The sequence below is a fragment of the Dermacentor silvarum genome, unplaced genomic scaffold (genome assembly GCF_013339745.2).
Source record: "Dermacentor silvarum isolate Dsil-2018 unplaced genomic scaffold, BIME_Dsil_1.4 Seq882, whole genome shotgun sequence".
Taxonomy (NCBI): Eukaryota; Metazoa; Arthropoda; class Arachnida; order Ixodida; family Ixodidae; genus Dermacentor; species Dermacentor silvarum.
In genome coordinates, this window is record NW_023606922.1 from 1 (window position 1) to 4,635 (window position 4,635).

Below are 4,635 nucleotides of genomic sequence, written 5' to 3' on the forward strand. Positions count from 1 at the left end.
CTTTTGTGACATCGAGGCTGCTAGCACTTTTAGTGGCTTCAGCTAGCACTAATACAGAGCTCCGCGGCGGCGTGGCGAAAGCTTCAAACGGCCGAAAAAAAAACTGCCGGAAAATGGCCAAGAGCGCCAGGTGCCGTCGAAATTGACCAACAAACCACCAGCTTGAAATTCGGCTCTTGCGCGGCCGAAGGGGCCCGCGTAGCCGACGATAAGAACGAGGGTGCGTTAGGTCGGATTCCAAAAAACGTGCTGTGCTTTGCTCGGTTAGTTGATACATATTGCAAACTTAAATAGATGAGCGTCCATCTGATCCGCGCCTTCGTCGTGATGTTCCGTTTAAAGTCCAAGGGCGATAATACCGTCGCCGCGCGCCGCATGCTGTATGGGCGTGTGAAAGCGTGCGAAGCGAGCCGACGATCGCGGCTCAATCTTTTCTGAAGATTGAAGAAGCTTTGTTTATAAATTATGATTGTTTCCAATACAAAATACATTTGGACCGATAAACATATGGCTGGTAAATGGTGCAATATCAAAATTATTGTTTTATAGCAGTGAACCAACATGCACACAGCCCCCCAATTTCACAACTTTTTTCAACTTTTATCCATAACGGCACAAAAGCAGTTTTTTTTACTCGTAAAAAAGTATACGGAAGATTTACGTAGAATGAGCAGAATAGACACATCAACACACAACTGACATGTAAAGACAAAATTTCAAGGAAAGGTGAGAATATAAAACCGTTTGCAAGCCACCTTAAAATGTCTTGCTATTTTCGCTTCTACTGGTAGGCAGTTCCATATTTTCGCGCCAGGAAACACCTCTCATTCGTAGATATTGTTACCAGGCATTGCGTAAGAGCCTGCCATTAAAGGACCGCTGTGCCAGGCGAAGAGGAAGAAGATGGGACATGACTCGTGAGATGCTGTCAGCCTTTCTCTGGTAGCAGCAGCCTGTATATATTGTCTTTCCCGTGTACTTGTGAATCCCCGTGACAATTTGGTGGAGGTGCTGGGTACCAGAAGAAGCGCTGTACAGCGGAGCTCCGCAGTGGTTGTCGAGTCGGGGTCATCATTATGACAGACGAGACCACCGCCACGCCGCCTGCGCCGGCCAGTGCGACACCTGCACCAGCGCCGATCACAACGCCAACGATCGTCGTTACGCATCCGAAAGACCGGGAACGTTCTGCGGTACGGATGAAGTTGACGCCGAAGATTGGATTGCCAATTATGAACGCATCAGTGAGGTCAATCGTTGGGACCCGACGATGATGCTGGTGAACGTGCTGTTTTACCTCAAAGGAACGGCAAAGGTGTGGTTCGATAACCATGCGGCAGAGATTGGAAGTTGGGACACTTTCAAAACAAAACTTAGTGCCTTGTTTGGGAAGCCCATGGGTCGAAGGGCGGCCGCTGCGCAAGAGCTATCCATCCGCGCTCAGACGTCCACTGAACCATACATCTCCTACATTCAGAATGTCTTGGCTCTTTGCCGTAAAGTGGACATGGACATGACGGAGTCGGACAAGGTTGGTCATGTACTAAAGGGAATCGCAGACGATGCGTTCAACCTATTACTGTGCCGAAATTGTGCGACCGCCGACGCAATTATTGAAGAAAGCCAGCGTTTTCAGCAGGCCAAAAGTCGGCAGGCAGGCAGGTTAAAATTGCCGTTCGTTGCACGACTTTGATTTCGCGCAGAAAGAAAGAATAAGCTGAATAGGTAGAGGAAAGTTATGATAAATAATATGTAATTTATAGTTCCGTAATGTTGTAATAGGCATGACGTGCAGTTCCTTACAGGAGTTAACTGTGCGGAGGTTCAGATGTGGAGGACTTATCCCTTTGTACGCGCCTACGTATTTTTTGTAAAGGAGCGATCATCATCATCAGCCTATATTTTATGTCCACTGCAGGACGAAGGCCTCTCCCTGCGATCTCCCATTACCCCTGTTTTGCGCTAACGTATTCCAACTTGCGCCTGCAAATTTCCTAACTTCATCATCCCATCTGGTTTTCTGCCGACCTCGACTGCGCTTCCCTTCTCTTGGTATCCATTCTGTAACCCTAATGGTCCACCAGTTATCCATCCTACACATTACATGGCCTGCCCAGCTCCACTTTTTCCGATTAATGTCAACTATAATATCGGCTATCCCCGTTTGTTCTCTTATCCACACCGCTCTCTTCCGGGCTCTTAACGCTAGTCGTAAGATTTTTCGTTCCATCGCTCTTTGTGCGGTCCTTAACTTGTTCTCGAGCTTCTTTGTTAACCTCCAAGTTTCTGCCCCATATGTTAGCACCGGTAGAATGCAATGATTGTACACTTTTCTTTTCAGCGACAGTGGTAAGCTCCCAGTCAGGATTTGGCAATGCCTGCCGTATGCACTCCAACCCAATTTTATTCTTCTGTAAATTTCTTTCTCGTGATCATGGTCCCCTGTGAGTAATTGACCTAGATAAAGGTACATTGTTACAGACTCTAGAGGCTTACTGGCGATCCTGAATTCTTGTTCCCTTGCCAGACTATTGAACATTATCTTTGTCTTCTGCATATTCATCTTGAACCCAATTCTTACACTTTCTCGATTAAGGTCCTCAATCATTTGCTGTAATTCGTCTCCATTGTTGCTGAATAGGACAATGTCATCTGCAAACCGAAGGTTGCTGAGATATTCGCCGTTGATCCTCAGTCCTAAGCCTTCCCAGTCTAAGAGCTTGAATACTTCTAAGCCTGCAGTGAATAGCATTGGAGAGATTGTGTCTCCTAGCCTGACCCATAGAGAAAGAAATTCAACCGAGAGGGGACACTCCCATAGCGCCCAGCGGCCGAATTGACAGCAGCGCGCCAAGCGGTTTTGAGCGCGCGCATTTTGAACGCTAGCTAGCACGCCGGCGGCACTTTTTTTTTTTTTGCTTTTTTTTGCCCGACCGCGCACGGTTTACGTGCGGAATCGGTTTATTATTTGGTAAAAATGAATGTGAACGATCTTGTAAAGTCCCATCGAATCTGTGCCACGTGCAATTTCACAAAGTAGACGCAAGACCTTTTGTGCAATGAGGAAACATTTATTTTGCTCTATATAAATGCTCGTTCCGCGCTTTTTGTGCGTTCATCCAACGTTGTGACCCCAGCTAAGCAGTAGTTCCCGTATGAAGCTCCACCGGACGGCATCAGCTGAAAAAAAAGTAAATTATAAGCGTGATGCATTTACAAGCATGAAACAGCATGTTACAAGCATGTATCATTTGGTATTTACATATAGGAATACTGAGTGTAGAGGCGAAACGTGCGAAAGCGGTGAATGGGCGGCATTACAAACAAAAGCAATTCGCTTTTACATACATGGCGTAGAAAATACACGAATCACCACAAACAATACCATAAAATAACAAAACATCAGATTTCCAAGCATTCCCTAATTTCCGGGCATTATTTCCTCCACTTTAGCCGCACAAATACACGGGCGACTTCGCGTTTCCGAGACTTGGCCTCGGGCGACGCCACGGTACGCTACATACAGAGAGACGGACGCAACAGGCACTCAAGACAAATGCGTGGGTGCAAAGCCTGTTTTCAGTCCTTTAGAAGACGGAATTTCCGAATTACAAGTTTCTGATATGTTCCTCGGCGTTATCTTTCGCGGGTGCTGCCGGCGCCAGTAACACACTCCCATGTTATCACTCTTGGCAATCGCCCATCGCGTTTTCAACAGGCGTGAGTACCGAAAGAAGGTATATGTTGTTGCGGGGCCACAAAAAACGTCACAAACTTGTCCCTCTAATGGTATCTTCGACTGGTCGCATCCCTCCCCCGAAGCAGAGTCGTGCAGATACGGCGTTCCCCGAACTCGGAGGTAGAGGACAAGCTTGGAAGCCGAACGTGTGACTCGCTCTCGGAGGAGGAAATGGCAGATGCGAAACCACGCGACTACTGCTAACGCCCGATGTTTCGCCTATGCAAAGCTAAACCAGCGGATGCGCCGGTGGGACGACGGTTCTTTGAGACGCCAGCATGCTGTGGCCTAGGTTGCCTAGGCTACGGTGGACCATAGCCAAGAACGGCGTCGGAAACATGCCCCAGCACTATTCATTAACTCAAATTAACTGCGCCTGGACGGCCGAGGTGTTTTTCACCAACTGCGTCTTAAGTCTCGGTACCGCGCCGTAAGCCGAATTGCGTCGTAGACTGTGAAACAAGATTTCTCACCTTGCCGTAGTCCAATAGTGCAGTGGTGTCTTGTCCCAGTGCAGAAGGAACGCAAGAATACACCGAGAGCCCAATAAACCAGGTTACATTAAAAAAAAAAAAAAAGGTGACAAACGGGTCGCCGCGCGCGAGCGCTCAAACGCGCGCGCAGCCGTCCTCGCTGGATTCGGGGGAGTGTCTGGCGGATGACGCATGCATCTGGCGCGTCACTGGCCTGTCGCTAGGTAAGGCAAGAAAAATGAGTCGCAAAGTTTAAGTTCATTTATACGCAAAACGTTTTAGTTTTCGCGACAAAGAGTTTAAAAAATAAATCAATGTTTGTTAACTTAGTTGCACTTTTTTTTTTCGATGCTCGCGAGAGCTAACGTTCCGCATAAATACTATAACGTGACGTATGGTGACGTGTTTCCTGTTGCCAGTTTT

At 47.6% G+C, this 4,635-nt stretch overlaps 1 long non-coding RNA gene across 1 annotated transcript; it reads right to left on the minus strand.

Moving 5' to 3' along the window:
• Window positions 1-3,052: 3,052 nt before the first annotated feature.
• LOC125942008 (uncharacterized) lies at window positions 3,053-4,355 on the minus strand. Its single transcript, XR_007464732.1, has 2 exons — window positions 4,213-4,355; window positions 3,053-3,180 (listed from the first exon to the last, which is right to left on the minus strand). It is a non-coding gene; the product is annotated as an uncharacterized LOC125942008 (long non-coding RNA).
• Window positions 4,356-4,635: the final 280 nt, after the last annotated feature.